The sequence below is a fragment of the Hyaena hyaena genome, unplaced genomic scaffold (assembly GCF_003009895.1).
Source record: "Hyaena hyaena isolate Hyena2069 unplaced genomic scaffold, ASM300989v1 scaffold_529, whole genome shotgun sequence".
In the NCBI taxonomy this organism is placed as follows: domain Eukaryota; kingdom Metazoa; phylum Chordata; class Mammalia; order Carnivora; family Hyaenidae; genus Hyaena; species Hyaena hyaena.
Genome location: NW_024081162.1, coordinates 281,566 through 306,568, shown reverse-complemented (window position 1 = coordinate 306,568; position 25,003 = coordinate 281,566). Strand labels below are relative to the sequence as shown.

General features: G+C 39.3%; 1 protein-coding gene across 1 annotated transcript in view; it reads left to right on the top strand.

The window, feature by feature from the left end:
• The window catches only part of ADGRV1 (adhesion G protein-coupled receptor V1), a 500,208-nt gene that overhangs the window by 405,101 nt on the left and 70,104 nt on the right, over positions 1-25,003 (top strand). The window lies entirely within an intron of this gene.

Here is a 25,003-nt window from a genome sequence, read left to right as displayed (position 1 = left end):
TCATCACAGGCAACTGTCCCTAATGCTCATGAGTGCTGTATTTTGCATGTGGGGTTCTGACCGTGCTGACAGATGTTTAAAAACATATGTGATGGGACTGCTTCATAACTGGCTACAAATGTCTGGTTACTTAAGAGCTCAAGTCTTTCCAGCTCAAGTTGGCTTTCACTTCAGCTCATTTTTTCCCTTTGAATCATACTTAACACAGGTTTTTATGATCTGGTTCTTTGTTGTTGTTGTTGTTGTTGTTAGATTAGAGTCTCTTAGGAATTTTCTTAACTAGGAACAATAACCACACACCTTCATAGAGAAAATTCTCTCTGAAATGGTGTGAGTGATGGGAATATAAGAATCTAGTGAGTTGCAGATGGGGAATCCATCTTGGGCCAATGAAGAAGTCTCCTCTTTTCTGAATTTTTACAGATCTACAGCCAAATGAGTAAGAGGAATTCCTCAGATTTTATGTGCTTTTTAAAGTTTAAGATACCATAGATGAAGTCCCTTGAATAGTATCTAACACATTATTAGCAGCTCAACAGAAATTGTCACAGGATGATAAAAGGAGATCCTCTAATTATGAAGAGACTTCTAGTTCCTGAAATGGATGAGGGAACATGTGAAAAGATTTTCCTCATGATAAAAAGAGAAGGAACTTTTGATATTAGTTTGTGGGGTAGTTTGTAGGATAGCTGTATCTAGTCAGCTCTTGTCTCCTCTTTCCTATTTAGCATGTAGTCACTGTGTGGGCAGAAATATTATATAAGGTTATGCTTAATCTTAAATTCTTCAATAGAGGAAGCAATATTCAAAGTAGAAATCCTACGTTTTCATGGGACATAGGATTTATCCAGAAGCTGTGCTTTTATTCAACTTGGGATTCATTTTCATAAAATAAATATTCTCTTCAGAACAGAAAGTTTGTTTTCTTTCCCCAAATGATAAGATTTATTTTGTTTTCTATGCAATATAAAAGTGCTAGTGTTTGCATGTTTTAGACAGTGATAACATAAGGGCCTAACCTAATGAGTTAATTTCATTTCTGTGGCTAAATATCTTTTGGACATGATCCATCATGGATACAGTAGATAATAATACTCCAATTATCTGAAAAACATAGCCCTCAAGCATTAAACATAATTCTAAAAGCTTCACTATACTTGTGTCTCAACTAGGGAAACCTCTCTTGCAATGAAATATTAATAGAAGCATTGTTCTGTTGTAGCATTTCAAATAAAAATGTTATCATAATTCTAATTCCCCTGTTCCCATGACAATTCAGCCTAACAGTCATTATTTCACACTTGCACTCTTACAGTATTCTCCTGATTGGTCACTAACTCTAGTCTTTTTCTTCCCTATCTCATTTTCTCAGATGTCTGTATTTCAGCAATGGAAAGTGGGTTCCCTGACTCCAGCATTATAGTCACTCATATTCTCTCTCATTGCCTGAGAGAAGTCCAGTCTCTTTAGCCTGCAATACAGGAGCCCCTACAATCCACGCCCAGGTCATCTCTTCACCCCCAAGTTACTTACTATTTATCCTGCATTCTGACCATGCCATGTATTCTCTCTTAAAAGTACCTGATACTGTTATCTTTGCTTATGTAAGGAGACCTGTGCTATCCACTCTTCATCATTAGCTGACAAAATCCATGTGTTTAGTAAATAATGTAGAAAAATGTGGATGAGAGAGTTGGAAGGGGTTTATTACCCTCTGGTGATCTTCATCAGCTCCCTAAAGCTGTCCAAAATAAACCCGTCATTTAAGTAAAAATTGAGCACAAGTGAATTCCCCTACACCCTCCCTTCCAAGAAGGTACTATTCAGTCTTCTGTAGAATTTTTGAAAGTTCCGGGTGCCTGGTTGGCTTAATTGGGTAAGCATCCATCATCTGCTCAGGTCATGATCTCATGGTTGGTGATCTCACAGTTCACAGTTTGTGACAGTGCAGAGCCTGCTTGGGATCCACTCTCCCCCTCTTTCTCTGCCCCTTCCCCACACACTCTGTCATTATCTCTGTTTCTCTCTCTCTCTCAAAAATAAATAAACTTTAAAAAAAAAGAAATCCAGAAAGTTCCCAACATGCTACCTGTTCTCTGAAGCCTTTGCGTTGCCTCTTCACAGAACCACACCAAGTAAGAATTGCTCATTTCCTCATCTATGCCTTTAGAGCACATTGTCCCTACAGCCATTATAGCACTTGTCTTAGAATGAAACGGTGACTTCTCTCAGTGTGTGTGGTTGACTTCCTTAATAAATGATGAATTCCTGGAGGACAAGGACCATTTATTATTCATCTCTATATCCGCATGGCCTTGGAAAGTGCCCAGTGGATAGCAGGAGCATAGTTAATATTTGTTGAATAAATGAATAAATTAATAATCATAAACGTACAATAAAATCTTTTAGTTATGGATCTTTAAGCTAAATATAGCATTAAAAAGAAGAGGAATCTGTTATATCATCAAAAGTAAAAAAGGATTAATCTCATTGATCTCATTGTAGGTATCCCTTTGAAAGTTATTATCATTGGGACTATAATTGTTTTCTTGACTTCTTTGATTCCCTCAAATACATGCTCAGCTTTGACTGCTGGCATGACCTTTTATATTTTACTTGCAACCTACCTTCATTTGAATATGCTCCACTTAATTCAAATTCAGAATTTCTAGAAGAAAAAGAAAACGTCTCCTCAACCAAGGAGCATTTGATACTCTTTGCGTGGACCTGAAGAGTGTCCAATCAGGATGGCACTGGTAATTCATTTATTGTCCTCTGCCCTGCTCCACAGGAGCCCTTGCCTAGGACTTAAAGACAGGATATAACAAGAGAAAACATTTTTTAAAGGAACATCTCTTTGGGTCAGAAATAGAGCAGGAATGCAAAGTGGAAAACTGGGCCGAAGCCAGGGACCCAGTGTTTTCTGGGTCCACAAACCAGCGAAGGAGGAGTATCTCTACTGCTGGGGGAGTGAATTAGGAACCAAAATACTTCACCCAAGGCAGGTAGACTGGAGCAATAGCACTTGCATGAAAGTACCTGCTGCAGTAGCTTGGGCTTTGGATTGCAGGAATTTGGGAGCCCAAGGAGAAGGCAGACAAAGCATCTGATCTAGGACCTGGCTCAATTTTCCATAGTTTGCAGACTGTATCGCTATCATATCCACATGTCACCATAGGGACAGGAGCCCAAGATACAAAACTAGTTCTCCTTGGATAGGATCGCTGAGTGGAGGCAACCATAAAATCATTAGAACAACACAGACAGACAAAGAGAAGAAGCAAAGGAACAAATGCTTTCTTCTCAAGATTAGCTGAAGTATAAATGTTTCAGACATTAGGGAAAAGCCAACAGATAGCCTTTAAAATTAGCGATCAAAAAGATGAATTTAAGCCAGAAAAGAAGTTTACATATAGAATAAACTATAAATAACTTTGATAAGTAAGTGAGGATCTTTGAAAATACAGAGCAGGAACCATCAAACTGTGGTCCTCCTGGCCCCTCACTTTTCCCTATTTCATGTATTCTCTAACACTTCACTGAGGTCGAATTTACCTGCAAAAGTTCATCTGTTTAAATTGTACAGCTCAGGAGCACCTGGGTGGCTTAGTCGGTTAAGCGTCTGACTTTCACTTAGGTCATGATCTCGCGGTTCGTGGGTTCGAGCCCCGCGTCGGGCTCTGTGCTGACTGCCAGCTCAGAGCCTGGAGCCTATTTCAGAGTCTGTATCTCCCTCTCTCTCTGACCCTCCCCTGCTCACGCTCTCTCTCTCTGTCTCTCTCCTAGAAATAAATAAAAAAAATATAAAAAAAATAAATTGTACAGCTCAGTGGTCTTTAGTATATTTATATAGTTGTGTGACTGTCACAGTAATCTAATTTTAGAACATTTTCATCACCTTAAAAAGGAACCCTGTATCCATTAGCAGGTATTCCTCATTCTACACTTCCCTGAGCCCTATCTAATCGTTAATCAACTTTCTATCTCTAGAGATATGTCTGTTCTGGACAATTCCTTTAATTGGATCGTAGAATCTGTGGTCTTTTGTATCTGGCGTCCTTCGCTTAGCATCATGGTTTCAAAGTTCATGTATGTTATAGCATGTAGCAGCACTTGGGTTTTTGGGGGGTGGTGGTTTTTGGTGGGTTTGTTGTTGTTGTTTATTTTGACAAATAGTATTCCATTGTATGGATACACTACATTTTCCTTTTCATTCATCAGATGATGGACATTTGGGATGTTTTCACTTTTGGGCTATTAAGAACGCAGCTATGGACATTCATGTACAAGTTTTTATATTAACATAGGTTTTCATTTCTCATGTGTATATACCTAGAAGTAGAACTGCTGGGTCATACGGCAGCTCTATGTTTAACATTATGCCAAACTATTTTCCAAAATAGGGGCGCCTGGGTGACTCATTCTGGTAAGCATCTATCTGACTCTTGATTTAGGCTCAAGTCCTGACCTCCTGGTTTGTGGGATCGAGCCCCTCCACTGACCATGTGGAGCCTACTTAAAATTCTCTCTCTATCCCAACGCCACTTGCACATGTGCAAGTGTATGCACGCGCGTGCTTCTCTGTCTTAAAAATAAACAAACATTTAAATAAATAAACATTTTCCAAAGTGGCTACAGGTGACCTGTTTTTCAAGTAAATTTTGTTTGGAACTAAGCCACACCCATTTGCCTGCATGTATCCTCTGCTGCTCTCACAATGCAGAGTTGAATATATGTTGTTGCAACAGAGACCTTGTGGCCTGAAACACTTAACACATTTAATATCTGTCCATTTACAGAAAAAGTTGAATAGCTGACCTCTGACATAAAGAAACATTTATCCATTAAAAATATTTAAACATAAAAAACAAAAATAGATATAAACAGTATAAAAATGGGCAAATATGAAAACAAAATAATTTCAGAAGTCTTGGCAATGAAAAATATACTCTTTGAAATTTCAAAATATCTTGACATTTGAGGTAAACCCTAGATGAGTAACTAAGAAGAGGAATGAATTAGAATCTGATGCTAGGATTGAAGAATTCACCAAGGTCACGTACAAAAAAGGTAAAATATGAAACTAAGCTAAGAGATATGAGAACAGACCACCAAAAGAATATAGGGAATGGAGAAAAAGATTTGAAGAGGTAATGCTTGAGAATTTTTCAGAATAGAAAAAAATTACAATTACACATAACGTAAATATATTGTAAAAAGGGGGCTGAGAGAATTCTGAAAAGTCTAGTACATTAGCAGAATATAAAGTACATTTTGAAAGTTCCCATGTCTGTATTTTTGAAAAACTGGAGAATGAGCACCTTCTCTTTGCTTCTGATATTCAGTACTGTTTGTTGTAAGTGGCACCAGCTGCTCCCAGGAGTTCAGATCCCACTGGGCAAGCACGGGCCTCTATGCTTGCTGCAAACCTAAGCTCTAAAAGCAGCACAAAGACTCTTCTCTGCTTTTCTCTGAGAAACTTGCACTTTTTATACTCCATTCTTACCAGTGCCTGAGGAGGAAGGCGATTCTTTTTTTTTAATTTCTTAATGTTCATTTATTTATTTATTTTAAAATTTATTTCTGAGAGAGAGACAGAACCAGAGCAACGGAGGGTCAAAGAGAGAGGGAGACACAGAATCTGAAACAGGTTCCAGGCTCTGAGCTGTCAGCACAGAGCCCGACGCGGGGCTCAAACCCATGAACCGTGAGATCATGGCCTGAGCCGAAGCCGGACACTTAACCGACTGAGCCACCCAGGCGCCCCATTAATGTTTATTTTTTAGAGAGAGAGTGTGTGTGAGCAGGGAGGGTCAGAGAGAGAGGGAGACACAGAATCTGTCTGAACCAGGCTTTAGGCTCCGAGCTGTCAGCACAGAGCCTGACATGGGTCTTGAATCCACAAACTGTGAGATCATGACCTGAGCCGAAGTCGGATGCTTAACTGACTGAGCCACCCAGGCGCCCCGGAGGAAGGTGATTCTAATTAGTCTCAAGCATATCCAGCTTGGTTCTGCAATTCCAGGCATTCACGAAAGCAGCCTTTATTCCCTAAGCCACCTCTGATGGTTTACAGTTTAGTTGTATTTTGCCTTGCATTTTTTAACTGGATGAGCGTTTTTAGATATATTAGTAGAGTGAGAAATATATTCTCAGGTAATGAATTAAGAGTTGAAATCACTTTTAACAATGGGTAAGATTCATTATGAGAAGGAAAGGTCAGTTTGTAATTTCCTTAGAGCCAAGCTGGATTGTGTTTAAGTAAATGGGATGGTTATGATTATTTACTTACTGTAGAATTTTAGGTTTTGTGAACAGATGTGATTAGTTCACTCCAGCGTCAGACCTCTTTGAATATCTAGAGTTTGCATCAGTCGTTTTGTTAGGCCTAAGGTCTTCTATATTCTATAGAACTGTTCTCCAAACGAATCACTCATAGGCAGATTAGATGTACTGGACACCTGGAGCAGTTTTAGGTCAACATACTGCGTTTGGTTATGACGGCTAAGCATCAGCCCCTTTACACTCTGTGTTCTGAGTCCCTTTTTTTGCTCCTGAGAGCCCTTTATTTCAGAATGCAGATAAACTCAGTGAAATCTAAAGGAAAGAGGGGCGCAGAGAAAGAGTTTCCAGTGGATACAATACATTCTGTGCTATAGTCTCCCAAAGACGGCCACTGTCAATCCCTTCCCTTTCTGACTGTGGTCTGGGGCAGTGCTTACAGCTTGGCATTCTGTGGCCCTTTTGCTGCCAGACCGCTGTGAACCAAATTTTCGAAGGTCAGTGGTTCCTAATGAGATTCACTGACCTCCTCCTTCTCCCTTCAGCGGAGTGAGTTTGCAGTGAGAATGAGTCAAGAAATAGGTATGTTCCCTGAACTGAATTTCAATGTCTGAAACAGCATTTTAAACAAAGCCTATAATTTTAGGGTTTGGTTTTGATCTCTGGCAGTGATAAGCTTGTCTCTCCTTTCAGGCGCAATAGAATTTACTGGTTCTTTCTGAATCATCATGCAATTCCTGTGTGAGGAATGATTCATGGATCAGGGAAGGAAAATTAATTTGAATAGAAAGAGGAAGTAGATGGTTACAAATCCCTTTCTTATAAAAATCCCACACATACGTTTCAATATGTACAGGTGGCTTGATCTAGTTACCTGTGGATAGCATAAATCTGAGATGTGTGGCATCTCTGGAACTATAGTGACCACTTCTCTACTTGGGATCAAATTTGAGGATGAATGCTTTCATTTGTTTTCTGAAGCTCCATTTCCTCATACTCAGGGTTAACGACAGTAGTAAAAATAAATCAAGATTCCATTGCAATTATGAAAATCATTAAAAAGTTGTTATAATGAATATAATATATACCATCTCAATATATAATTAATGTATAATATTAATAATATTAGCATATAATGATTGTAACATATAACCAATATTATTAACATATAATATAATATAATATACAATACCATAATGTATCATTCCATACACCCTAAAGTTGAGTGGTTTTTTCCTGCTCTCTGGACATTTTGAAAATTCCAAAAAGAATTTCAAGAAACCCAATGAAATCCAAAGGAAAAAGAAGAAAAGGAAAGCGCTCCTGGTAAATGCAGTACACTATGTGTTGTATTCCCTAGAGATGGCCGCCATCAGTTATTTCCCTCCCTTTGCCTATGTGCTACTGTTGGCATAAAGTGGTAGTCTTTCCCCTCCCTTTAAATATGGACTGGCTTTGGACTTGCTTGGACTAGTATAATGTGGTGGAAGTAAGGCCGTCCCATAATGGGCCTAGCCTGTAAGAAGACTAGCACTTTCAGCTCCTTTCCCCTTGGAAGTCAGCCACCACCAGTACAATTACTTTGAGACCACCATGGCGTTAGGAACCCCAAGCTAGTCTTGCGGAGCAGCCATTTGAACAGACGTGCTTGGCAAGTTGTTTCAGGCATCCCGGCTCTGATTCCAGACATCTGAGAGAAGAAGCCTTCTTGTAGGTTCCAGCCTGAGGAGACACCACACAGAGCTGAAAAACTGCCCAGCCCAGATTGTAGGACTGTGAGAAATAATGAACTGTTTTAAGCCACTGGGTTTTATACTGGTTTATTATGGAACAATCAAGAACTGAAACACTTGGGTTCTAGTATCCTTATTATCCTCACATCAGAATTCTAAGTAAGTCCTTGTCACTTCAAATTTTAGTGCTTGCAGAAACATACATGGTTTATAAATAAAAATGCAAAAAATATATATGATTTTTTTTCCTAAAGCAAAATTGAGGCTTCCACTAAAGCGAAGTAGAAGTAATCTTACCTAGTGAATGTATGTGCTTGAATAGGATCCAGAATGACCAATATAACAGGTTTCACACATCCTTGGCAGTAAGCAGCTTATCTGCAGTCTACTCCCAACTCCAGTGCTGAAAAGAAAATTAAAAAACAATGCCTGGGGACCTAAGGGAAACCCCAGAGCTTCTCACTACACAATGAATAGTCTCTTCCACTTAAGCTAGAAAAACCTTTGTGAACACAGTTCATTCTCCCCACATTTTGCCAGTAGTGGTAGGGAAAATCCAAAAGATTTAAAGAAGCATTACGGATGCCCATTCTTTGTGTGGATTTCTATCTAGGACCTTAGTCTTCAACGATTCAAATTAGAAATCTTTGAACCTGAAAGATGATGTGTAGTCATTGAATGTTTGTTTCCTGCAGTATTTGATAATGCTTTGTAAAAACTCATAAAACAATAACATCAGGAGTTAGTTTCCTAAGGCTTAGGACATCCACATAAAAAGTAAGAAATAAAGGGCTGCCTGGGTGGCTCAGTCGGTTAAACATCTGACTCTTGGTTTCAGCTCAGGTCAAGATCTCATGGTCGTGAGATGGAGCCCGCATGAGGCTCCCCACTGAGTGTGGAGCCTGCTTCACATCTTTCCTCTGCTTTTCTCCCAGGCACACAGGCTATCTTAGATAGATAGATAGATAGATAGATAGATAGATAGATAGATAGATAGAGATTTAAAAGTAAAGAATAAAATAATAGAGTTGAGAGCTTAATTTCTGTTTGAACTCTTGATTTATAGACCTAACCAATGGAGAAAAGGGACTGATAATTTGTCGCAGAGCTGGGTCTTTCCAGAAGTCAAGTTTTCTTACTGTCTTTACCTCAGTGAACTACCCTTTACCTAGTCTCCTTGAATCCTGATGAAAATAAGGGTAGTTCTCGACTGAAGCTATTTCAGTATCAAACTATTCAATTTACATATGTTCTCTAGGTGGGCAGAGAGCAGTGAGCAGAGATAAGATAAGGTTGGAAGGAAGAGTACAGGCTGAACTGCATAGAAGTAGCAGGTATGAATTATGCCCTGGTGGTCATAACCATTATCCTCAGCACCCCTGCTAATTAAGGCTCACCATATGCTAGACCCTGAGCTAAGCGTTTTGTATATATTATCTCAGTTTTTATAAGAATCCTATGAAGCAGGTATTCTTATTCCTGTAACCAGACGAGGAAATGAGAAGCTTAGAAAAGCATCCAAGTTATAAAGCTGTTAAATTGTGCAGTTGTGATTAGAACCACAGGTGACTCTCAAGCTCTCCAGAGCTGCCATTACTGCTAACACTCACGTTTCACCCCTTCCCACTTTGTTATCAAAAGTTTCATTATAGGGCACCTGGCTGGCTCAGTCATCAGTGGAGAATGCAACTCTTGATCTCACGGTTGTAAATTCAAGCCTCACGTTGAGTGTAGTGATTACCTAAAAATAAAATCTTTAGGAAAAAAAAGTTTCATTGAGGAGCACCTGGCTGGCTCCATGAGTTGTGGGTTCGAGCCACACGTTGGGTGCAGAGATTACTTAAAAAAAATGTTTCATTGAGGGGCACCTGGGTGGCTCAGTTGGTGAAGTTAGGCTCAGGTCATGATCTTATGGTTTGTTGGTTCAAGCCCTGCATTGGGCTCTGTGCTCACAGCGCAGAGCTTGGATCCTGCTTCAGATTCTGTGTCTGTCTCTCTCTGCCCCTACCGCACTGGTGCTCTATCTCTTTCAAAAATAAATAAACCTTTGGGGCGCCTGGGTGGCTTAGTCGGTTGAGCGTCCGACTTTTGCTTAGGTTATGATCTTGCAGTTCGTGGGTTCGAGCCCCGCGTCGGGCTCTGTGCTGACTGCCAGCTCAGAGCCTGGAGCCTATTTCAGAGTCTGTATCTCCCTTGCTCTCTGACCCTCCCCTGCTCACGCTGTCTCTCTCTCTCTCTCTCTCTCTCCCCTAGAAATAAATAAAAATATAAAAATAAATAAAAATAAATAAATAAACAAACAAACCTTTAAAAAGTGTTTTTAGGGGCGCCTGGGTGGCTCAGTCGGTTAAGCATCCAACTTCAGCTCAGGTCATGATCTCACGGTTCATGGGTTCGAGCCCCGTGTCGGTCTCTGTGCTGACTGCTAGCTCAGAGCCTGGAGCTTGTTTCGAATTCTGTGTCTCCCTCTCTCTCTGACCCTCCCCTGGTTACGCTGTCTCTCTCTCTCTCTTTCTCTCTCTCTCAGAAATAAATAAAACATTAAAAAATAATTTTAAAAATGTTTTTAATGTTTCATTGAGAAAAATAACATGTAAACATTAAGTTAAACCTAGAAAACACATGCCCATAAAATTAATTATTAGGCTCCATTCCCCAGAATGACTTTGAAGTGATCTGGTCTGGCAAATTGTTCCTTCAGTTTCTAATTTCCAAGAAAGACTGCTCCCTCTCTGGATGGTACTAAAACATGCCAAGTTTTCCTCACTATTCTCATCTAGTACAGATATAATAATAATACTTAACTTTATAGAGCTCTTAGAAGAATTCAGTTTTAATTCATATAAAGTCTTTTTTTTTTTTAACGTTTTTTAATTTATTTTTGAGAGAGAGACAGAGCACAAGCAGGGGAGGGGCAGAGAGAGAAGGAGACACAGAATCTGAAGCAGGCTCCAGGCTCCAAGCTATCAGCACAGAGCCCAACACGGGGCTCGAACTCATGAGCTATGAGATCGTGACCTGAGTCGAAGTTGGACGCTTAACCGACTGAGCCACCCAGGTGCCCCAGTCTTTTTTTTTTTTTTTTTTTTTTAATTTTGAGAGAGAGAGAAAGATCATATGAACAGAGGGACAGAGGGAGAGAGAGAGGGAGAGAGGGAGAGAATCTTAAACAGACTCTACACTCAGCCCAGCATGAAGCCTGATGCAGGGCTCCATCCCATGACCCCTGGCATCATGACCTGAACCAAAGTCAGAAGTCAGATGCACACTTGACTGAGCCACCCAGCGCCCCCTTATAATGTCTTTATATACTCTCTAAAATATATTAAGCACTCGGTATGTGTTGGTATTTTTATTAGCATAACAACTCTTTCAATATGTAATTGATAAGGAATACAGTTGGATATGTAGCTCCTTTGTCCTGTGTGTTTTTTAAATGTCTCTCAAATATGCCTCCCTTTTTTTTCTTCATGATTATACCTGGTATATTATCTCTGGCTGCCATAACAAAATACCATAGACTAGGTGGCTTAACCAAGAGAAATTTATTCCTCACAATTCTAGTGTCTTAAAAGTCCGACAGTCTGGGTACTGGCCAATTCTGCTCCTAATGAAAGCCCTCTGCCTGGCTTGCCATGGCCGTCTTCTTGCTGTGTCCTCACATGGAAGAAATAGAGACAGTTCTCTCCTGTCTCTTCTTATAAGCACACTAATCCCATCACAAGGGTTCTACCCCTCCTGACTTCATTACCTCCCAAAGTCCCCATCTCCAAATACCATTACACTGATGGTTAGGGCTTCAACATATGACTTTTTGAGGGATGCAGTTTAGTCCATAGTATCTGGGTTATATCCCTCATCATCTTATACCTAGACAATTGCAACTGTCCTGAGACTGATATACTTAATTCTTGTCTGTCCCCATTCCACTCTGAACAATCTAAAAAGTGAAATTGATCACATCATTAAAATCATCCAATAGCAATTTTTAGACTATAGGATAAAAAGGAAATTCCAGGGCTGCCTGGGCGGCTCATTCCGTTAAGCATTCCACTCTTGGTTTCGCTCATATCATGGTCTCACATGAGCTTGGGCTCACATTGGGCTGTGCGCTGACAACATGGAGCTGGCTTGGAATTATCTCTCTCTCTCTCTCTGCCTCTCCCCCGATCATGCTTCTCTCCCTCTCTCAAAATAAGTAAACTTTAAAAATACTTTTTAATAAAAGGATAATTCCACTACATCCCCACAAGAACTCTCTATATTCTCCAGCCATCCTGCACTAGTGCTGTTGCCTAAAAGTGATGTAATTTCTGGTAAGTCCAGACTTAAACAACACAACTGAATTCACTGTCACTTGCTGAATTCATCAATTTTGGTGGTCAAGGAAGAGAGGGAATTGCATCAAAATTAATTTCCATCTTGATACACATCATGAACAGACTGGATGTCAATGGACGATACAGTCAGTGTGATATATATATGGTCAGTGTCTGAGAGCATCACAGTGGCATTGGTGCGTAGATATTTTGCATACTCTTTGACCTTCAGTGCGGTTGGCATCTCTTACTAACATACGCATACCATTGCCATGCCTCAGTTTGACCAGAGAATCAGTGAAACTTTCCCAATTATTTATAATTTTTACATATAGGCTAAATGAGTTTCCTGTATATTTCCTCGGAAGTTTTTCTCCAAATTAATAAAAAGCTTAAATTTTAATTTTCCTGGCATACTTCACTCTTTTTAAAGGACCTCCCCTTCTCCTCAAACCCTTCTTTATTTATCCTGGAAAAAATTACCAATGACGCATTTCTTTCTTTTCCTTTGAAAGCTACATAAAACAGTTATTCATGTTTATTGCTTTGATCTAACAGCACATTCTTTTTTTTTTTTTTAATGGATCACTGAAGTCTTCCATTTAACCGTTGGCTGATGAAAATACAATTTCTTGTTTTTTTAATGTGTGTCTCTCAAATTTGTATTCAGACAGTTGCCAAAGAACATATATAAAACTCTAGTAGAGAATATAAAAATCCGTTTTCAAGGCTGTTTTACCTTGGAATATTTACGGCATCGAAAACATTATATTCCCCCTTGACCTGCTCTAAGAGCCACTTAAGTCAGTGTTAACATGGTGATCCTGTAACACACCTGAGTCTCACTAGTCAGCCAAATCCCAAATTCTTAAGTGCCAATTCCATTCTTGATTTCCAATTTATGATTCTGTATCTACACAGCTCTTTAAAATCTATATACTTACAAGATAATGTGATCTCACATTAATCATCTGATGTAGTATTAAAGAGAAGATCCAGAAATAAAGGAAAATAGGGTTGCTAAAATTAGAGAAATAGGAAGTGGGGATGGGTAATCTGGGGAATTAGCAATTGCATTGTTAATTTCTTTTAAAATGTAGTTGGAAGGGTGCCTGGGTGGCTCAGTCAGTTAATCATCTGACTTGATTTTGGGTCAGATCATGGTTTCATGGTTCGTGGGATCGAGCCCCATGTTGGGATCTGTGCTGACAGTGCCAAGCCTGCTAGGGATTCTCGCTCCTTCTCTCTCTGCCCCTCCCCCATTTACATTCTCTCTAAATAAATAAAAACAAATAAATAAATGAACTTTTTTTTTTAAAGGTGTAATTGGCACAATGTCTGTGATTATAATGCTGTACTTAATAATTCGCGTATTATAAAACCCAGGAAGTTGAAAATGGTATCTTTATAAGTGGTTTCTTTTCACCATGTCAGAAGTGTAGTTTGGGTTTCATTGGGCCAGAAAGCCATAACAAACTCGGTCTGATCCTTTCACAAAACTACTTTTTCAGTTAACTTACCATAACCGAAATGGCCTGCCTCATAAAAGATCACTTTCCTTACAACCAGTTGCAAGAGGCCACGCCATTCAATTTAATAGGATGTCAAAAATATTTTTGCTCCCTAGTGTAAGGTTACTATGTCCCTGGATAACAGTTTTCCTGTTTTTAAATCTGTGTTTTGTGCTTACCCCTCCTGTTCCTACTGCATGGTACTGTGGTTGCCATTCCTCATGATCGCCTCTTCTCCTGGTCCACAATCTCCCTTTCGGCCTCTCTGTCTTCCAGTTCTCACTTCTGCTTGTTCTTTATTCTCACTGTGACCTCCCTTCTGTCCGCCTTGTGATCGGACAGTCCCAAGAATATTTTCACTAGCTCTTTTGATTTCTTCACCAGTTTGGTGAAGCACTTTTGCCAATCACCATTCCAGCCTCTGCCACACACCTCTCTTCTTTTTATTAACCGAATGGAAACAAGTTTATCCTACGTGACCTTAACTGAGCCACCTCTGCATCTCACAAATCCTTTGGATTATCTTTCATTGATCTTTAAGTGAACTTTGAAACAGATTTCATTGCCCTTAAGTTTTGTGCTTAATAGCTTCTAGTCTCACTCTCTCTGCAAGGTATGAACACAGAGTGATGCTGTCTTACTCACCTGACCTTATTTTTATCTGATCATTTATCTTTGTTGCCTCCCTTCTTTGCCACTTTCCTCCCATTTTAGGTAAGTAACTCATTTTCCCCAAAGCTAACCTTCCCAATTGTGCCCTTTATCTGTTTTTCCTTTTCTTAGAACTTGCTTCATTAAATTTTCCACAATTGCCTTACCACTTAAATCTCTCCCTCTCCTCTGAGTCTTTCCTCTCCATCTAAAAACATGTATCACTTTTCACTGCCTTAAAAGAGCTTACCCATAGGGGCTCCTGGGTGGCTTAGTCTGTTAAGAGTCTAACTCTTGGTTTCGGACCAAGTAATGATGTCACAGTTTGTGAGTTCAAGCCCTGCATCAGGTTCTGTGCTGGCAGCCTAGAACCTGCTTGGGATTCTCTCTCTCTACCCCTCTCTCTGTTGTGTTCTCTCTGTCTCTCAAAAAAAAAAAAAAATTAAGAAAAGCTTACCCACAATGCCTTATCAAGCTACTTTTCTACCTCTCTCCTTTACCAACCAGCTTCTTGAAGAATACTGCAACCTGTATTCTTCACCCTCTGTTCACTGCTAAGCCTTGAGAGCACATTGCTTATTCTCTTTCATTCATCGCCTATAATCTAGGAAACCAGATGTAGTGAACTCTCTTCTCTCTCTTTTTTTTTTTTTACAAATACTTTATCGTCAAATTAGTTTCCACATAACACCCAGTGCTCATCCCCACGAGTGCCCTCCTCCATGCCCATCCCCCCTCCCCCCTACATCCATCAGTTCTCAGTTTTTGTCAGCATTCAAGAGTCTCTCATGGTTTGCCTCTCTCCCTTTCCCCCACCATTTCCCCTCTTCTTCTCCCCCTTGGTCCTCTGTTAAGTTCCTCCTAATCCTCCTATACATGCAAACATATGATATTTGTCCTTCTCTGCCTGACTTATTTCACTCAGCATAACACCATGGAATACTACATGAACTCTCTTCTCTTGTCCTTATTCTTACACTTCCACATAGATCAGTACTGATACCACCCCTTAATTGAATATAGTCCATCTCCCTTGGCTTTTATGATACTCTCTTTTTTTTTTTTTTTTTTTCCCTGTTAAATCCCAGGCCATGCTTCATTCTTATTGTGATTCACAACTCTGGAGTATATATGGTTTCTACGAATTGCTTTGAGCCTTTTTCATTTTCATAGTGGTAATTTTCAAATCTATCAGCTTGAACCCAATGTCTCTTCCCAACTTCTTCCCTATCTTCTCAATGAGAATAGTATCTTGTCCTCAGCAAGTACAAAAATTGCCATCAGCTTTGTTTTTCTGTCTGCCCCAACTGCTCTGATCTTGATGTTATTCTTTCTCCTCCTTTCTTTTCTTCTTCATTTAAAAAAAAATTTTTTTTAACATTTATTCATTTTTTTGAGAGACAGAGCATGAGTTGGGGAGGGGCAGAGAGAGGGAGACACAGAATCCAACACAGGCTCCAGGCTCTGAGTTGTCAGCAGAGAGCCCGACACAGGGCTTGAACCCACAACCGTGAGATCATGACCTGAGCTGAAGTCTGCCACTTAACCGACTGAGCCACCCAGGCGCCCCTTTTCTTCTTCCTTTTAATCCTTTTCTTATCTCCTAACCTGAAGCCTGTGTGATTTCTTTAACTCCACAGTCATAGACTTTTAGGTCAGTAGTTGTCAAATTTGACTGATTATCAAAATTGAACTTTCAGAGGGGTGCCTGGGTGGCTCTGATCTGACAGCTTATGATCTCACAGCTTGTGAGTTCAAGCCCCACGTCGGGCTCTGTGTGACAGCTCAGTGCCAGGAGACTGCTTTGGATTTTGTGTGTGTGTGTGTGTGTGTGTGTGTGTGTGTGTGTGTGTGTGTGTGTCTTTCTCTCAAAAATAAACAAACATTTAAAAATTATTAAATAAAAAAAAATTAGACTTTCAGAGGGACACCTGGCTGGCTACTGTTGAGCTCGGGGTTGAGAGTTCAAACCTCACATTGCGTGTAGAGCCTAGCTTTTAAAAGAGTCAGATTTTCAAAAATTAGGCTTTAACGAGTCTCTCTGCAGATATACTGAATTCGAATCTTCACTGATAAAGTCCTAATACTTCTGCATAATTTTGAAGTTTCTGATTGGTTTGTGATTTGGAGGTATGACTGTAGATTCTGTTTTGGTAACATTTGTGTCCCCTCCTTTGTGGTGGCCTCTCCTCTGCCATTCCCTGGCCTCAGGCCTTCATTACCTCCTCCCATAACCACTGCAGTAGTTGCCTAACCGGGTCCTTCCTTGTAGCAGTCTCTCCACCAATCTATTTACTTTCCTGTGAGATTAAGCTTTGTTTTGATAAGGCCACACCTCTTTCTCAGAAATTTTAAATGGCTTTCATTTCCTATAAAATAACTCCATACTGCTTTAGCCCTCAAGATGCCTTCAGTACCTAGTACTACAAATCTTCTCATTAAACACCTTCTTTGACCTTTAAAAGGTCAAAAGGATTAATTTACACTACTTTGTGCATTTGCCTTTTTTGTCTCTCTTTTAGCTATTCCCAGTACCTTAATCACAATATTTATATGCTCAAATAGAGCTCATCTTCAAGCACCTGAAATTCCTTCTCCCTCTCAATACTATCAATGGCTGTTAATGGCTGCCTTCCCTGGGTTTGTTTTTTTGTTTTTGTTTTTGTTGTTTTTTTTTTTAATAATTTGGTCTCTTCTAATACTTACCTTCTACCTTTTAGCATAGCGTGTGTGTGTGTGTGTGTGTGTGTGTGTGTGTGTGTGTGTATTTGAAAGAATATGCTTATCTAATTCATTCTGTTATCTGTCACATTTTATCTAATATCACCTTTGATGCTTGCTAAAACGTATTTCTTGAATAACAAGCAATAGCCAAAATTTACATAAAACTGTTCAAAGTGTTCTGCATTTCAACCATTAAATCCTCCCTGGATACACAAAACCTTACTTGGGAGATACTAATGTGACTGTCACTTTACTGAAGAGGAACTTGTGTTTCAGAGCAGTGAAGTGACTCGCCAAGGTCACACAGCTAGTGAACAGCCTTCAAGTGACCTGACTCCTGAGTCCTTGCTCATAGCTGCAGTTCTGCCTTTTGTATGAATAAATCCTACTCAGTCAAGCTCGGTGCATGCTTTTTTTTTTTTTTTTTAATGTAATTTGCCAAGGGCCCATATTCAAAACAGCTCTTTTTCTTTTAATGGAATTTGACAGAAGCAAATTATAAAATTTATTATAAATAACCTTCAGGAAAGCAAATGATGTGATTTATAATTAGGATGCACCAACTTACACAAAGAAGTAGATGTTAGATTGGAATAAAGACTGAGGGTGTTGAAGCGCAATTTGAAGCTCTCTTGTACAGTTCTATATAGATAGTGTAAATCAGTGTGGTTGTAAATTAACAAGTAATTGAAATGAACAATTTTTCATCTGTACACTCATTTAATTATACAACTTCCAAGAAGTGTTGTGGTTTCCTCTTTCCTGAGGAAGGAGAGGGAAATGCCAGAGTATTTGAAAAAAAAAAAAAAAAAAACCTCATTCTGTGGTTATATTAAAGCTGCTTTACCACCCAGGGGGGAAAAAAAAACATTGTTTTTTTACAAATGTGTTTCACAAACACTGTGACAGAATAAATCCCACAGGGTTAAAAAAAAAAAAAAAAAAAGTAACAAATGGATAGAAACAAACAAAAACCGTAGCAGGACCTGTCTAGTAAAGACAAAATGGGATAGTAAAAATGGCTTCTTTTGGAGGCTTAGGAAGGACAGTGACCAAAAAACTGTATGGCTGCTCATTCGTTAGTCTTACCTACTAATGACAAAACCATGGTACCTGGAGTTAAATAAAATTCCAATGCTCTCACTCTTTTTTTGCCCCTGAGGAAGAGTGATTTAATTTAAAAAATTTTTATTTGAATATAGTTGATACACAACGTTACATTAGTTTCAGGCATACAACATAGTGATTCAGCGTCTCTATACATTATGCTCTGCTCACCACAACCTTAGCTGCCATCTGTCACCATACAAGCTACTATAGTATCAATGACTATACTCCCTATGCAGTTACTTTTATTCCTATGACTTATTCATCCAGAAACTGTACCTCCCACTTCCCTTCTCCCATTTTCCCCATCTTCCTACGCCCCTCCCCTCTGGCATCCATCAGTTCTCAGGATTCATAGATCCGTATCTTCTTTTTGTTTGTTTATAAATTTATTTTGTTTTGTTTTGTTTTAGATTCCACATATAAGTTTAATCATATGTGTTTCTCAGTCTGACTTAATTTCACTTAGCATACTACCCTCTAGGCACATCTGTGTTGTTGCAGATGGCAAGATCTCATCCTTTTTATGGCTATTTAATATCCCAGTGTGTGTGCGTGTATACCCCCACGTCTTCTTTATCCAGTGCTCGTACTCTTTTAAAAAAATGTGGAAACTTACGGTTTTGTGCCCAGGACAAAATTAAGTGGTAGCATGTACCTTACATTTGCTACTAATATCAGATACCCATGAATCAGTCTAACCGTTAACAATTTGAATTCCCAATGAAAGAGGAGAAAAAGAAAAAAAGCTGGAATTAGGATCTCACAAATGTTAAGGTCTCCACATGACATTACAAATATGTAATATACATATGACAAATGACAAATATACAAAGAAAATTTAATGGTATATCATTGGGTACAAATCACTTTGATCAAATCACATTGATCACTAATATATAAATATTATCAGTATAGATGTTACTGTCTTCTTGGATAGCCTCCTTCTCCATAAATGACACACAAGGCTTCCAGTCTGGATATTGCCTTTTTTTTCCTAAACATAGGTCCCTCCTTTTTTCTCTGTAAGGGCTTGGTCCAAGGTTGTTAGTAAGAATGGGCAATAAGATATTGGTTTACTTCCATCTGGATAAAATTCCCGGCCACACCTGTGGGTACTGTGCCATTGCTGAAATGAACAATGATAAGCCTGTGCATAACACAGCTCTTACACCACTTTACGGTCTGTTATTATTGTGTATCCCTGAAAACAGCTCTGTATGTGGGTTTTGTGTTCATTTTCTCTACTTACAGATATTATTTAGCAGCAGAGTGTAAGTAATGTCTCCAAAGCTTTTGTGAAATATATTACATTATTTTTAAAATGAGACAATGCCCTAGGGCACCTGGGTGGCTCTATAGGTTAAGTGTCTCTTCTTTGGCTCAGATCACGAACTCACTGTTTGTGAGTTGGATCCCTGCATAGGGGTTTTTGCTGTCCACACAGAGCCCACTTCGGATCCTCTGCCTCACTCTCTCTCTGCCTCACCCCCCAAAATAAATAAACTCATTTAAAAAAAAAAAAGACCAGACAATGCCCTGATAATCTGATAGCTGTAGGGAAAAGAGATATGATTAATCATGTTGACCAACAGAATCCAAAGGACTAAAGTCAAGTAGACGTTTTAGAATAGTGACATGGCAAAAGAAATAAAAATAAAGTAAAATTCTAAATTTGTGTTGCAGTTTTGTAATGTGATAGCTAAAGAACTAAAAGGAAATCAGTGTGAGGTCAGCCGGCATTTATCCAGATTGAGGGTCTACCAGAAAACAGTTCTGGAACTGACATATTTAACACACTGTAAAAATATTTTCTTGAACACATCTTTAGTATTAATTTTTATGAGACATTGTGTCAGAATTGACTCAAGCCTTCAGTGTTGAATGTGAGCCTGTTAACTCTTAATGACTGCTATGTGGTATCCTATCAAACCATCTGTAAAACATAACTGGCTATTCATGGCCAAATACATAGTAACCTAATTTCCAAAAATTATGAGGCCGTATAGTAAGATTCAAAATATAGATGTAGGCAGGTTGAAAGATGCATTGTATATTTTCATAGTATTATAAAAGCTAAGTGTTTTGGAAATTGCTGTTCGGTGCCTGAGCATGCCTGGAGATGAGTGTTTTGAACTCTTTAATGGCTGAGTAACTGGTAATGTAGTTAGTAAACTAGGTTAAGTCAGTCTTCAGTTGTTAGTTGGCTGGCTTCATGCTTGTTTTAGACCTCCTAAAAACTTCTGTCATAATGTCATTTTGTGAAATATTTATGAAGTGTGTTAAAATTTACTATGTTGGCTGTGAACCCAAGTGATAATTCTTCCTGTAGTTCCAAGATATTTTCCTCACAAGACGAAAACAGACCTTTTAACCTTTTCCTTAAGTATCACAGACCTATTTGACACCCTCCACCCCCAGTAGGATATTATCTGGCAACTTGAAATACATGGTCCAAATGGAATTACTCTAATAACAGTTTGTGCAAGGTCCATGTGGGTATGTCTCATCTAACTTGATTATTCTCCTCAGATTCAAAATTATAGTCTGCAAATTGAAAATTATATATAGCTTTTGCAAGGCGAGACCATAATTCTAGGCTTGTACTATTTTTTTTTTCATTCCCAATAAATCGCACTCAAAGTAGGCCTGACACTGGACTGTCCTTTAGCATCCAGGACAGCCCGAAGTCAGCTGGTGACAAAGTTCTGTTAGTTAGGTTCTCAGAGACCTTGAGACTCATCTGAAAACCTGTTCACATTCCTCCTCTCTATCCCTGGAAAATATACTCTAGGCCAATATTGATTAACTCTCTTCTCTGCCTATAAATCCATTTTTTCACCTCTACAGATCCTTCCAAATTACATACCATATCAGTTAAGGGTCTGGCTAAACCCATGTCCAAAGGTGGTATGTGAGGGCTCCCACTCTTGGTTATGTTTGCTGTACCCATTGTCTAAGGTGTCCTTCGGGCTACTTAAATTACCTTCTAGAGAAGAAGTTTACTCTTGTGAGCCACAGTACCTTGGTGAGACTCATTACCATCAGCTTTAAGTGGGATTGGATGGGTTAGAATAGAATAGGAAAGGTAGAGGGAAGGGAATAGAAGACACTGAGAGGTTCATTTTAAATAGGCTGGTCAGTGGGCACCTGGGTGGCTTTTGTTCAGTTAACCGGCCGACTCTTGATTTTGGCTCTGGTCGTGGTCTCACAGTTGTGGGTTGGAGCCCTGCATCGGGCTCAGTTCTCACAAGTGCAGAGCTTCATATCCTCTGTCTCTGTCCCACACTCCCCCGATGAAACTTGCTCTCTCTTTCTCTTTCTGTCTCAAAAATAAATAAATGTTAAAAAAAAATTAAATAAGCTGGTCAGGGGAGCACCTGGGTGGCTCTTTTGGTTAAACATCTGATTGGGGCGCCTGGGTGGCTCAGTTGGTTAAGCGTCCGACTTCGGCTCAGGTCATGATCCCACACTTCGTGGGTTCGAGCCCCGCGTCAGGCTCTGTGCTGACAGCTAGCTCAGAGCCTGGAGACTGCTTCAGATTCTGTATCTCCCTCTCTCTCTGACCCTCCCCTGCTCACGCTGTCTCTCTCTCTCTCTCAAAAATAAATAAAACATTAAAAAAAAGTAAATGGTTAAATGTCTGACTTTGGCTCAGGCCAAGATCTCACAGTTTGTGACTTCAAGGCCCACATCAGGCTTTCTGCTGTCACCTCAGACCCTGCTTCGGATCCTTTGTCCTCCTCTCTCGCTGCCCCTTCCCTGCTTGCTTCTTCCCTGCTCGCTTGCGTGTGCGCTCTCTCTCTCTCTCTCAAAAATAAGTAAACATTTAACAAGTAAATAAATAGGCTGCTCAAGAAGTTTTCAGTAACAGTTTGGTTGTGGTGGAATTTAAATTCTATACTCTGACAGCAACCCTCCTCCAAGTGTGATCTTCAGATTATGTCAGACAAACAGAAGCATTGTTGTTGTTGTTGTTGTTGTTTTTTAAGTTTATTTATGTATTTTGAGGGGTGAGGAGGGTCAGAGAGAGAATCCCAAACAGGCTCTGTGCTGCCAGCGCAAACATGGGGCTCAACCCATGAACCCTGAGATCATGACTTGAGCCAAAATGAAGAGTCAGGCACTCTCTGGCTCTGTGCTGACAGCTCAGAACTTGGAGTCTGCTGGGATTCTGTATCTCCCTCTCTCTGCCCCTTCCCCGCTCACACTCTGTCTCTCTCGGTCTTTCAAAAATAAAGAAAATGTTAAAAAAGAAAATTTAAGGAGTCAGATGCTCAACCAGCTGAGCCACCTAGGTGCCTCCTGAAGGGTTCTGTAGCCAAATAGGTTTAGGAAATTCAGGTACCAAAAAAAAGTTCAACATATTTTTTTATTATGTGATTTTTGGGCTCCTCAAATGTGTAAAAAGGGGCCATGCACTATTTGCTTGACATGAGTAAAGGCATAATGGTCCTGAGAACAAGAATTATAGCAGGTAAGGCTTCCTGAACATGTGCTTTGTGCCAGGTTCTGTGCCAGGTGCTTTACATGGATGGTTTCCCCCGACACATCCCATGTGGTACAGCACATGCGGGGAAATGAGGCCTGGGGTCAATCTATGTGAGTGATGGTACTAGTACTAGGAAGGAAGAGAAAGTCTGAGACGAAGGGGGATCTCCAGACCTGGAATTATAGAGCTGAAGGGAGATGGAGGTGCACATTTGGAAATTGTTGTCCTTAAAGTGCTCATTGAAAGAAAGTGACTATGGAGATTGTGAATTTAGAAAGGATGGCTAAAGAAAGTGAAGAACCTGGCCCATAGTGGAGAGCAGAAATGTACAAAGCCTAGCCTACTGCAGCAAACATTTCTTAAAAACCCCTTTAGAGAACAAGGAAACTAAGTCCTATGGCTCCTGTCTCCAGATTCTGTTGTAAATGTTTGTAGATTACCTGTTCTACCCACAGTATCCTAATGCTGATTTAGCAGTTCTGTGAAGTGTGTGTCCTGTTGTATTCTTCTAAGACTTCTGGTTTATTTGCTGAGAACACTGGTAGGTGACAGTGCGTTGTGGGGTTAACCTTATTCCTTGTTAGGGAAGCGTAAGACCACAATTAATATGTTCTCACCAACAAATGAATCAGATCAATGAAACTTCTCTGCCTCCCAGTATCTGTTAATTTCAGAATAAGGGCCCATAATTTAGAAATAAGGCCTTTGGATACCTTGTTTTCAATTACCTTTTTTTCTCATTTAAAAATAATGCATGCCTGTTGTTGGAAATAGCCCCATAAATATCTTAAATCTACACATTATTTCACAGCTGCGTTCCTTGTTTTACATTGATGAGTTTGTTTTAGTAGCACATCCAAATTGTTAGAATCAGAAGGTCAGTGAGGTAAAATTAAAACAAGTACTTTAGAAGATTGTAAACACAGAATAAATTTCAGCCTCATGTAAATGAGGTGCGATTTCCATAATAAAGCCATTATTGCTGTCACTGGTGCATAGCAATAAAGCCAAGGCTGCAATTACAAAAAGAAGAGATAATACAGCACCATACTTTCTTTAAAAATGGCAGTTAAATTCATTGAAATCATATTTTCCCTAAAAAAAATAGAGATTTTATGTATTCTCAATGAAATCTACAAAATCCCATAAGTAGACTGTCTTAATGATGGTAGTACTAAATGACACATCCACTTGCTGATTTTTTTTTCTTTCACTAAAACCTTTTCAGACTACTTTGTTTTTCACATTAATGACTCCTTGCTAATTTAAGTATTTAAATCAAGTACTTTGAGGATTTGATTTTTTTTCCCTCCCTATCACTGAACTTGGTCTTAACACAAGCCTACCCTTTTTAGCATGGCCTTAACGAAAAATTGTAGTAAATATACATAACAGAAAATTTACCATTTTAACCATTTTTAGGTGTACAATTCAGTAGCAAAAAGTACATTCACGGGGCACCTGGGTGGCTCAGTTGGTTGAGCATCTGACATCCAGTGAGGTCATGATCTCATAGTTCATGGGTTCGAGCCCTGTGTCAGGCTCTATGCTGACAGCTCAAAACCTGGAGCCTGCTTTGGATTCCGTGTCTCTTCCTCTCTCTCTGTCCCTCCCTCGCTGTGCTCTGTCTCTCAAAAATGAATAAACATTAAAAAAATTTTTTTAAGTACATTCACAATGTTGTGCAACCTTCACCACTATCTATTTCCAGAAGTTTTTCATCAACTCAAACATGAACTCTGTACCCAATAAACAAAATTTCCTATTCCTCATTTTTCTCAGTCCCTGGTGTCCTCTATTCTACTTTATGTCTAGAGGAATTTGCCCGCTCTAGGCACCTCATGTAAATGGAATCCTACAATATTTGTCTGGCTTATTCTACTTAACATAATGTTTTCAACATTCATCCACATTGCAGCATGTGTCAGAATTTCATTCCTTTTTAAGACTGAATAATATTCCATCATGTGTACATACAACAGCAAGGATTTTCACTGCAAACAAAATCACCTAACCATTGCTTAACTAATAGGCGATAAGGCAATTTGGCCATAAAAGATAAAGTCATGAAAAATAAAAGAGGGCGTTCATTAAAAAGGACATAATGAAATATGAAAAATGAATAACAAATTAAAAAGACCTTATTGTGAATATAAAATATTTGAATACTTTTTTTTTAAGTAG